This window comes from Microtus pennsylvanicus, chromosome 13 (assembly GCF_037038515.1).
Source record: "Microtus pennsylvanicus isolate mMicPen1 chromosome 13, mMicPen1.hap1, whole genome shotgun sequence".
Taxonomy (NCBI): domain Eukaryota; kingdom Metazoa; phylum Chordata; class Mammalia; order Rodentia; family Cricetidae; genus Microtus; species Microtus pennsylvanicus.
In genome coordinates this window covers 78555895-78568135 of record NC_134591.1, presented here as the reverse complement: position 1 = coordinate 78568135, position 12241 = coordinate 78555895, and positions in this window count along the sequence as shown.

Genomic DNA, 12241 nt, shown 5'->3' with positions numbered 1-12241 from the left:
CCCTTTTTGTGCGTGTGATTTTAAGTGCATTAGTGTTTTTTTTTGTCTGCATATGTCTGTGTGAGGGTGTCAGATACCCTGGAACTAGAGGTACAGACAGTTGTGAACTGCTATGTGGGTGCCGGGAACTGAACCCGGGTCCTCTGGAAGAGCAGCCAGTGCTCTTAACCACTGAGCCGTCTCTCCAGCACCATAGATGATCACTTATTTTTAAAAAGTTTTTAGCTGGGCGGTGGTGGCGCACGCCTTTAATCCCAGCACTCGGGAGGCAGAGGCAGGCGGATCTCAGTGAGTTCGAGACCAGCCTGGTCTACAGAGCTAGTTCCAGGACAGGCTCCAAAGCCATAGAGAAACCCTGTCTTTTTTTTTTTTTTTTTTTTTTTTTTGGTTTTTCGAGATAGGGTTTCTCTGTGGCTTTGGAGCCTGTCCTGGAACTAGCTCTGTAGACCAGGCTGGTCTCGAACTCACAGAGATCCGCCTGTCTCTGCCTCCCGAGTGCTGGGATTAAAGGCGTGCGCCACCACCGCCCGGCAGAAACCCTGTCTTGAAAAAACCAAAAAAAAAAAGTTTTTAGGTCTAGCATAAATGCATGCTTGTAATCTCAGCATTCAGGAAACTGAGGCAGGAGGATTGCTGTGAGTTCCAGGACAACCTGTGCCTCATAAGGTGACCCTGATTCAAACAAGCACGTTTTTCGTTTTTGTTTTTAAATTCAGTTTGTAGAGGCTTTCAGGTGGCTTAAAATTAAAATCAGAGGAACTGGAAAGAGAGCTCAGTACTGGCTGCTCTTGCAGAGGATTGGGTCGGCTTACAATCATCTGTAACTCCAGTTTTGGGGATCCAACACCCTCTTCTAGCCTCCATGGGCAGTGCTGCTGTGCAGTAGGCCTTTGGCTAGAGCTGAGGCAGCATCACTACTAGTTTCTCAGGTGTTAATGTTGGAACTCACGGTTTTCAAAAACCAAAGTGTGGTAGCAAGGGACGCTGAGCAGACAAACAGTAGAAGGTGCTGGGTGGGATGGCAGAAGGCTGGATCTGCCCTGTGGGACTCATGTCTTCTCTTGGAAGCTTTTGTGCAGCTAGGCCATGTGTAGAAGTGCCCTGCTCGGGTCCCTGTCTTCCTAAGCACCGAGGAGCTGGTGCATTCTGATTCTGGACCCAGATGGAATGTGGTTGGTGTTGGTCCTGGGTTCCACAGACCTCTCTTCCACAGGGTGGGTTTCTTCTTGAGTTGGCGGACCTGCAGCTGGAGCCAGGCCGTGTGGTCAGTTTGCATGTGTGGGTGGATGGTAAGCTCTAGCGGTTGAGTCGGGAGGCCTGGCCCCTTCTATGTGGCCTGCGATTATCCACCTGAGGGAGAATGGAGTGTGCACAGCTCACAGGCAGGAGTGAGATCACCTTGTCTAGTACTTGGTTATGCTTGCACAGCCACACGCAGGAACCACAGCCCCTCGACACACTTAGGACAATTATCCCTGGTGGTGGATCATATCATGTTATTAGTCTGTGATACGTCATGTCAGCACCAGTTGGGTCTCAGAACACTTTAAAATACTTAATTATACAAATGTGTCAATACCTGCTCTTCAGAAAGGTCTTAACCATGAAGGCTTTATAAGCAAGACTTGAAATGTCTCCTTGCCCCCGTCCCCCCTCGTCTCCACGGAAGCGCCACCGTGTGCTCCCCCCAGCCTTTCTATGAGCTTACACACTGTCTAACGGCGTGAGTGTAGACCCACACCCTGTGCTCTTTTGCCCATGTGGACATTTATTTGTAAATACATAAACAATAGTAGCCGTTGTGTACACCGCTTTGCAAGTTGGCTCGTTTTACAGCTCGGTATGACTTGGAAGTGTGCCAGCGGGCGGAACTGATTTTTGCAGGACAGCCGGGGAGTGTTTCTGTGGGACACCTAGGTTGTAACGTGACCATCATTTATGAATGGATTACTCCCTTAAAGTTCAACACGCTGACTACAGGATGGAGAGCAATCAGGCTGGACTGACGTGAAAACTTCCTCCGGTTGCCTAGCTTTCACCGTGCAGGCATCTGGGGAAGGGGTCACCCATTATTACAGCCAGCCCGGCACGCTGACACCGACCTGCCAATCAAGATGTGCTCATAAGTGTGCTAGTGCCGTGGGGGTTGTAGGGGTAACCAAATACTGTGGCCCGCTCTGCGGGAGGGCTGACAGGAGGGATTTCATGCCTGGCCATGTAAACCTGACAGATGCCCTTGGCTTCAGACAGAGGTCGCAGCCTGTCGTGGAGGAAAGTACTGAAGTTGTCCTGCTAAACTGACATGTTGTCAAGCTGCCCTGTCCTAGTTAAGGTTTCTATGGCTGTGGTTAAACGTCCTGGCCTGAAGCACACCAGGAAGGAAGGGTCTATTCCATCTTACACTCCCATATCACACCCCATCACTGAGAGATGAAGCAGAGGCCACAAGGAGGAATATTGCTTCCTGGGGGTAGGGAGCAGCCAAGAAGGGGGTGGGAGAGAAGGGAGTTGAGGTGAAAGGCCAGAGGAAAACCTGTGGGTTCTTGCTCTCCACCACATGGGTCCCCGTGTCTGAGCTCCAGCCAGTGCCTTTGCCCACTGAGCCATCTCACCAGCACGTGGCTCAAGTTCTTCATAGGTGACAGTATTGGGTTGGTCCTTCCTTCTGTCAGAGTCTCAGGTCCCAGGTTGGCCTTGAGCTTGCTGTGTGGTTAGAGATTCTGACCCCCCCTTGCTCCTCCCAAATGCTGAGAAGACGCCATTTTGCCTGGTTTTCTATTGTACCAGGGTAGGGCCCAGGGCCTGTGTGCTTAGTGCAGGCTAGGCAAGCACTCGGCCAGCTGAGCGAAAGCCTTCAAGAAGCTGCCAGTCTTATTTGTTTTGTCTTTTGATTTTTGAGATGGGGATTCTCTGTGGAACTCACTCTGTAGACCAGGCTGACCTTGAAACCAGTATTCCGCCTGCCTCTGCCTTCTGAGTGCTGGGATAGAGGAGTGTGCCACCTCACCTGGCGGTCGGAAATTGATATTCTTATTCTTTTCTTTCTGAACCATTTCTGGCTGAAGCTGGATGCTATCTCACTAATTTTGAGGTTGTTTTTTTTCTCTCCTAATGTAAACATTCAAAGCAATATAACATATATCATACACACACGTGTGCAATTCTGGTTATTTTCAAATATAAGTAGTCTGTTTTCTTTCCACGTTTTTTTCCTGTTCTCCCTCTGTTCCGATCTTTAACTTCAGTGGAACATAGTCAGAGAGCCTGGCTTTGATCTCACCTTCACAGTGGTCATTTTGGTAAATATTCCAGTAAGGTGGGGAAGAACCGGGTCCTCTCCCTCCTGTCCAGCAGCACCAGCCCTAGGGGCAGGGAGTAACTGGAGCTGCAGGCTGCAGGTGGGAATCCTTTTAGGCAGCTGTTTGGCAATGTCTGAAATCAGCAAATAGCAATGAAGTAACCCCCAACCCCCAGAAGACCACATGCAAGAATGCAGCAAGACCAGATCCACCTCTGGCCCTGCTTTGTCCCTTGAAACAAGAGTTGACAAGCCCCTTGTGGGAAGCCCAGGAAGCCCTGAGTGAATGAATGTGTCAAGGACGGATGAAGCCTTGGTTGTGTGTTAAGTGTATTGCTGATATGGGCATAGCTGTGTCAAGGACCCCTGTAGTGGCAAAGCCTCCCTTGGGTCTGAATGCCAGTGTTGGCAAATGTGCACAAGTACTGAGGTCTATGAGCGATTGACCAGTGTGTGAAAAGCTAGCAGCTGCAGCTTCCTCCTCCAGGGTTCACAGCCTGATGTGGCTCCTGACAGAGACCTTCTCCCGGATGAGCTAACCCCTCCCCTTGTGTTGTTCACAATGAAAGAGCTGAGGTTGCTGGGCCCACCGGACCTCAGCTTTTCTGTGGATGCCCGACTGTCCTTCAATGCCTTCACCCCATCCAAGGTTCCAGGATCAAAGCTGTGCAGGATGAGGTAGCCTCCAGCTGCTCTGGTCTCTCTGGCCTCAGGACTTAACAAATCTGTTCTCTGTAGCTTTGGAGCCTGCCCTGGAACTCACTCTATAGACCAGACTGGCCTCGAACTCACAGAGATCTGCTGACTCGGCCTCCTGAGTGTTGGGTGTTATGGTAAAAATAAAACACCACAGGTCCAAGTGGTGGCAGAAGGCAGCAGGTTCCAGGCGGGGAGCCACGTGGTGGCAGGTGAGAGACCTTGGTGGGGCAGCCAGTCCCACCCACTAGGAGCCACGGCATGGTGGGTGAGACATAGCTGGATAGGCACACCATGCAGAGTGAGGTTGGATATTTATTTAGTGGGTTGTGGAAGAGAAGGGAAAGGGGGAGAGGGAGGGAGATAGGTGATGAGAGAGAGGCAGAGAGAGAGGTGGGTGAAGGGGGAGAAAGGAGAGGAGCCCCTGCAGCAGCTGCCTCTTTGAGAGAGACAGAAGGAAGAGATCTCAAGCAGGAAGCAGAAGGAAGATCTGCCTGTCTTGGCGGTGGATGGGGGGAGGGGAGGGGGACAGGGAGCAAGCAGGCTTGTCTCTTAAAGGGACAGGATAGACCATTACACTGGGATTAAAGGTGTGGGTCATCATGGCTCAGCTAGAACAGATTTCTAACAAATGTGGTTCCCCATCTGCGGAAACTGACTTTGAGCTATGGCCCTGCAATCCCTAAGGAAACTTTTTTTTTTAATTTTCCATTTATTTATTTATTTATTTAAGATTTCTGCCTCCTCTCTGCCACTGCCTCCCATTTCCCTCCCCCTCCCCTGATCAAGTTTCCTTCCCTCGTCAGCCCACAGAGCAATCGGGGTTCCCTGCCCTGTGGGAAGTCCAAGGACCACCCACCTCCATCCAGGTCTAGTAAGGTGAGCATCCAAACTGCCTAGGCTCCCACAAAGCCAGTAGGATCAAAAACCCATTGCCATTGTTCTTGAGTTCTCAGTAGTCCTCATTGTCCGCTATGTTCAGCGAGTCCGGTTTTATCCCAGGCTTTTTCAGACCCGGGCCAGCTGGCCTTGGTGAATTCCTGATAGAACATCCCCATTGTCTCAGTGTGTGGGTGCACCCCTCGCGGTCCTGAGTTCCTTGCTCGTGCTCTCTCTCCTTCCGCTCTTGATTTGGACCTTGAGATTTCAGTCCGGTGCTCCAATGTGGGACTCTGTCTCTGTCTCCTTTCATCACCTGATGAAGGTTAATATTCAGGAGGATGCCTATATGTTTTTCTTTGCCTAAGGAAACCTTAATAATAAGATTTGCTTATTATTGCTGACCCCCCCCAAGGATGTCTCCTTTGCTCTCTCACCTTAAGCTAGCTCTTTCTGCAATGCTCTGCCACCCTTTCCCTATCACACTTGACTCTGTTATTACGTCCTGTCCCTCAGAATGCTTTTGGACCACAGCCCCATGGTCATGTGCCTCTCCGCCCACCCCAGATCTAAAACTCATTGTCTGAAGGGTAATGTTGTGTCAACTCCTTTCCCTGGCATCTTCTTCTGTCTCCTCAGCAGTCATTGTTCCCCTCCTATCATGTCCATCACCTGAGTGATGGGTAAATATCTCCAAGTTAGCTTTAAAGATGGAATGAGGCAGGCGCTGGTGGCGCAGGCCTTTAAACCAGCACGCAGGAGGCAGAGGCAGGTGAATCTCTGAGTTAGAGCTATCTCAGGTCTACAGATCGAGTTCTGGTGTGGCCAGGGATACACATAGAAACCCTGTCTCAAAAAACAAAACTAAACAAAACAAAGAGGATGGAAAAGCCAGTTCTGCCTAATAGAATGTCACAAATAGAACACCAACCAGAGACCAGACAGAAGGTGTTGCCATGAGAGTCTATTTCCTTTTTATTTGATTTTTTAAACAAACATTATCTTAAAAAAATTATATTTTTATGTATGAGTGTTCTGTATGCATGAACACCTGCGGGCCAGAAGAGGGCGCCAAGTCCCATTATACATGGCTATGAGCCACCATGTGGTTGCTGGGACTTGAACTCAGGTCCTCTGGAAAAGCAGCCAGTGCTCCTAACCTCAGCCATCTCTCCAGCCCCCATTTTTTTAAGCTGGCATTTGTTAGTTGTCCCTGATGCTGAGTGTCACTGTGACACTTTCACACGTGTACGGGCCTTCCCACTGCTCTGTCCACACTCACCCATTGCTCTTGCCCCCTCCCAGTCCTCCTAGAAGATGTCCCTTTTTTTAAAAAATATTTATTTATTTATTATGTATACAATAGTCTATCTGTATGTATGTCTGCAGACCAGAAGAGGGCACCAGATCTCATTACAGATGGTTGCAAGCCACCATGTGGTTGCTGGGAATTGAACTCAGAACCTTTGGAAGAGCAGGTAATGCTCTTAACCACTGAGCCATCTCTCCAGCCCCTAGAAGATGTCCCTTTATGCATCCAGGATTTGATTCTGTTCAGACAGGAGCAGCCCAGTAGTTAATAGCAAATTACAGCTGGCAGAATTTAAAGCATTTGCTGGTGAGAACCCGATACAGGGTTGATCCAAATAGCAGGAGCTGATGGTGGGTTATTCTGGCATTCGAGATCCGTTGCTGTGGGGGTCCTTTGAGGGTAATTTTTAAACAAGGGGGCCACCCTGCCTCCACTGAGTGGTCTAGCGTGGTTAGCTACTAGCTGTTGCCAGGGTCCCCAATTTTTTTTTTGTTTGTTTGTTTTGTTTTTTTTGTTTTTTTGAGACCGGGTTTCTCTGTAGCTTTGGAGCGTGTTCTGGAATTAGCTCTTGTAGGCCAGGCTGGCAGGGTCCCAATTTAAAGTACCCCTTTATCATTCCTTTATTTTTATCGGCAAAGTCAAAGCAGAGGCAGACACCTAGCTGTACCTTCTGACCGCATGCGCAGTAGCAGGAGTCAGATTAGATCTCCGTCCTTTTGCTTTGGAAAGTCCACAGTGTCAGCAGACCCAACAAACTCATTTGCGGATCGCCAGGTCGGGGATTGGGTGCTGTATGATTGCCTAAATTCTCTGGATGGACGGCTGTCTTTTACCTTGGGAATAGCTGGTGACCGGTTGTCTGCAAATCTGTGCCTTCCTAGCTGGCACTGGTATCCTGGCTTCCCCCGGAAGACTCAGGAGATCGCAGGTGGTGTCGGCAGGGGACTTCGGGTGATCTGCCCAATAGGCGGCCAGGTCTTTCCCTAAGGCCTCAAAGAACGAAGTCGGTGAACTTACTTTTGAACCCTTGCAGCAAGCGGGTCCAAGTCAACGTAATCACCCTTCTGGTGAAGTGTGTCCCCTGGAGCCTGGAATCTTGGAACCGTCTTCCAATCAAAGATAACCAAAGAGCGCACTCAACCCGAGAAAGGCCAGACCGCAGCAGACGGCTCTCTGGCTTGCTGGCTAAATCTCGGCAGACCCCTGGAGCGTGAGGGTAGTGACAACCCTGGAAAAAAACCCAAAAGTTGAAAATGGGGTCAACCAAGAGGAGGAGGCCAGGACGAGCTCTGTTTGAATCTGAGGATTTACTGAGCCACAAAGACCCAGTAGGAGCGTGGACTCCCGTGATCTGCTGACATCCCCCAGTTCGGCTTTCCCATGGGCGCAGCGGCTGGTAAGCATGGTAAGATATTAACTTTTTAATAAGAACAGGGCACAGTTGTGTCACCATCGTGTCTCTGACCCGGGAGCAGAAAGCCTTCGGAAGTCAAACTAGGCAGGTTAGTGAAAGTTCTCATAAGTGCCATCTATGCCTGAGGGCCAGGGTGACCAGGTCCGGTGACGGTGACCCTGTGTTAACTCTTGGTCTTGGTCCGATCATGTTTGCCTGCGGCCAGGTCAGGGTTTAGTAAATCTATTTCTCTAGCTCCACTGCTGGTTCCTGAAACTTCCTCGCTATAAAGTTTAAAACCAGGCAAAATGAATTCTCAGCACGGGAAGTCCGGGGTGGTTACCTAACGACGGTGGACTGTGGTAGGTTTTCTGGTCCTTGGCAGCTGTGCCACTGAAGAGGGTCACAGGACTCCTCTTTTTCTTTGTCCTAGCCATGAGGTCAGAGCTTTTCTGCCCCTTTAAACTCCCTACAATAACGAGCCACCTCACCATGGGCCCAAAAGCAATGGTTCCAAGCCTCCAAACCCGCGAACGCAAATAAACCTCCAGTCTTTGGGGGCTGGCTTATCTTGGGTGTCCGTCACAGTGACAAAAGCCAACTGACACAAACTGCCACCCAGCAGAACAATCGGAAAGAATCTAAGAAGTGTTGGTGGGGGGCCTGTGACACCCATGGCAATGCTGAGCACAGCAGCCGTTACAACTTAGGGTAAACGGTTTCTATGCATGACTGAGAGGGAATTATAGGAGTCAAGACCCTAGACTGGAGTGAGAGCAGACTGCTTCTGTAGAAATAAAGGGCAGATTTGGTGAATCTGGGACATCGCTGGTGCAGATGAAAACTCTAGATATAGAGAGATGTGTGTCCGATTCACCACCCTGCCTACAACCAACAGACACCCATTACTTGGAAGGTGGAAGTGGGAAGATCAAAAGTTCAAGGCTGTCCTGGGCTACATGAGACCTTGTCTTTAAAAAATAAAAACAAAAACTATTGAAAATGCTCTGAGGTTGGTGACTGAGTATAACATTTTAAGTTCAAAATAATTTTTCTTCATCCTCCCTTCTCTTCCTCCCCCTTTCCCCTCTTCCTCCTCATTTTTTTGGTGAGGGTTGGGTGGAGTTTTTGGAAAATGTATCTAGAAGAGCTCTCATGTTCCCGTATCTTCAAACAGGAAAGGTTTTTGTTTCGTTCACTTATTTTGCAGTGCTGGGGATTGAGCCCAGGGCTTCACACACACTCAGCAAATACTGCGCCACTAAAGTCTACAGCCAGCGTTCTTTCCTATTGATTGATTGATTGATTGATTGATTGATTACATGTGAGTGTGGGCACATGTATATCCCTGCATATGTGTAAAGGACAGAGGACACTTTTAGGGGCCAGTTCTCAACTTCCCACCATGTTGAGCAGGGTCTCTTGTTTCTGCCACTGTACAGTGGACTGCTAGCTGCCTCCCTGGCCCTGTGACGTTCAGGCCGATCTGCCTCCCGTCTCACCGCAGGGACGTCAGGTTTAGAGAGCTCAGCTGTCACATCTGACTCTTCATGTGTGTTCCAGGGATTGAGCCCAGGTTCTCCGGTTACTGTGGCAAGTACTTTACCTGCTGAGTGGCCCCCGCCCCGAACCCCTTCCCTGTGTTTTAAATATTTCCTCTCTCTTCCCCTTGTCTCAGATTCTAGCCCCTGGAGGACTGTTGTTTTAACATCTGTTTGCTTTGTGAAATGTTCGCATGAGGGTTAGACTTCTGGCAGTGTCCGTGATTGAACCTGGGGCCTCCTGTGTGGTAGGCCAGTACCTGTGGTACTACTTCTTCTTTGAGCATCTTCCTCTCCTCTTTTTTTCTTAGCTGTTGTTTTCTATTTGTTTTGTTTGTTTGTTTTGGGATAAGGTCTCTCTGTAGCTCACGCCGGCCTTGAACTCAGGATGATCTTTCTCAGGCCCCAAGTGCTGGGGTTACAGGTGTGTAGAACCATGTTCAGCTTTTGTGCTTTTCATGATATTAATTTTCCTTATGTGCTCAGTGACTTGAATTTTATGCATGTTTGTGTCTGGAAATGCCTATTTTCCTGACTGTGGAGCAGAGTTCTAATTTCACGTGTCTGTTAGTCAGGGGAGTGAAAGGACCATGGAATGGGTGGGACGTGGGCTCAGGGGAGATGGCTGAGGGCATCACCCACCACCTAAAACAAATGTTGGGAGGGACAGGACTTGCTTCTCAGGATGGGGGCATCCTTCCTGTGCTTTCTGTTCATTATCTGCAACGCATTCTTGTGAGAACTCGGCTTCCTTCACAGAAAGCACCTGCATTCGCCTTAGCCTGCCCCTCCCTTTGGGCTTCTTCCTCTCAAATCCATCTCTGACAGAGTACTGAGACCCATGGACATAGACCTGGACATAGACCATTCTGGGGCCCACAGACACCCCTGGGCTTCCATCATAGCTTATTCTTGCTTCCAGATTTCCATGTTTAGCAGGAGGGCAGGACCCACTGAGAGCCAATCTCCACCACCGTATATTGCCCCCTCCTGGCTAGGAACCCGGAAAGGCTGCTGCCCTAAACCGCTCTGAAAATACAGGTAGTGCCTTGTTTTAGCTGGGACTCTTGTTTAGAGGGGAAGATCTTCTGATGTGAGGATTTCCAACCCCGGAAGGAACTGAAAATGTATCCTCAAGATTGGGCTGCTGGGCTCCAGTGAAAACCCTTCACGCTAGCCCCAGGCTAGACCCCAGGCTAGACCCCAGGCGAGACCCCAGGCGAGACCCCAGGCTAGACCCAGTTAGGGAGAGAGGTGAGGCTACAGCGCTCCCCGGAAACACAGGTGAACAACCCGGGCAGCCCTGATCTTTCGGCACACACTGATGTGTGTGTACCGTACACCGTTTTGTGCACACCTGAGGGTGTGATGTTCATGTGTGATTCAGAAATAATAATACAAGTTTGTGTTGATGAAAATGGGCATTGGGATGGGGATGAAGGAAGGATGGAATTACATGGGCGGGGTGGGCGGACGACCTCCCCTTGCCTATAGCGGAGCTGTTCATCCAAAGCTCTGTATATATAAAGCTGCTTTTTTTTGGTGGTTACTGAAGACACCACATCTTTATACAATTTAAGGGGAAGAATTCCCATGGTGTGGTGGCTCACATGCCTGTAATCCCAACATTTGGGAGTCAGAGGCGGGGGTTCACCACTAAGTTTGAGGCCAGCATGGGTACAGAGTAAATTTAGGTTAGCCTGAGCTAGAATGTGCTATTCTGTGCTATTCTGTGTCTCAGAATAGCAACAAATATTACACAAATAGAAGTTTCCCAGCACTCAGAGGATCTCTGTGCATTTGAGGCCAGCGTAGACTACATAGTGACGTCTAGGACAGCCAGGGCTGTGTAGAGAGACCCTGTCTTAAACAACAGCGGAAAGTTTCCCACAACCTGATACTTCAGGCTTTAGAGGAAAACCCTGGAATGAGCATGTCAGTGGTATAAGCTAGTTCGTTTAAAGAATAGTTTGTGTGGGTGTGGCCGTGGGTGTGCACGTATGCATGAGTGTATGTGTGTGCGTAACTGTATGTGCATGTGGAGGTCAAAGGGCGACTGAGGTATCATTTTCTTCCGGGAAGCAGACTCAGGTCACCGGACTTCCCCATCTCGCCATCCCTAAACCAGTCTCTGAGACCTTTGTCAGTCTTGTTGCCAGACAATGCCCGGCAATCGACTGTTAACATCTGGCGGAATTTTTTCTTTTAAAAAAGAACAGTCAAACAGACTTACCAACAACTACGTAGGGAAGGAAAGAGGTGACTCCAGAACCCAACTCCAGACAGATCTCTCGCTGCTGTCTTGGTTTCCTTACTGGTTCAACGACACCATCTTGGTGGCCCACAGCACAGCCTGTATGATACACTGGCTGCTGGCCCTGGCTAGGAGCATTGTCGGCACTGGTGACAGTGACTTTTTGATCCCTTGTCCTGTACAGTTCTTTTGGAACCCAGGTCCCCACGAATAACATCCCTCCTCCCCGCCACCCGCCACTCTGCCCCACTTCCCTTGAAAAGGCTGTCTCTTCAGTCCTGGAGCCACCACACAGGATCTGGAGCGCCCAGAGCTTGGCAGGCAGCAAGTCCCTGACAGCTGAGAGCTGTTCACACTGGGACATCTGCAGGCAAGTCAAATGGGCCAGAGCTCTGCCACTAGAGCCACCCCCGAGACAATGCCATATTGTGTGGAGGAAAACACACCACCCTCAGTCTCCCGCTGGGCCAGGTCGGTTTCTGACTATACGTGGGGCACATGGGAAGGTCTGTAAGGAGATGACACAGTGTGACAGTGGTTTCAGAGACGGCCGTGATGAAATAGGAATGCGCGTCTGGACTTTGCTGCTCCAGGGGATTCTGCGCTGGCCTGCAGTGACAGCAGACCTTTGCTCTCTTCCGGGCCTGGGCCCAGGCCACCTGGGCTCCTGCAAACAGCAGACGTGTAATTAGAGGTTCCTGGGCTGGGCTGAGGCAGCACACAGGGCAAGTCTGGTCCTGTGCGGGCCACCGTGGGTGCTTGGGCTGCAGAGCCTGGCTCCATTACTCAGCGGCTGCAGAAGCTGTCAGCTGGCTGCTGCTCGGCCAAGAATCCTGATCAGAGAGGGAGGAGAGACACTGTGTACAAG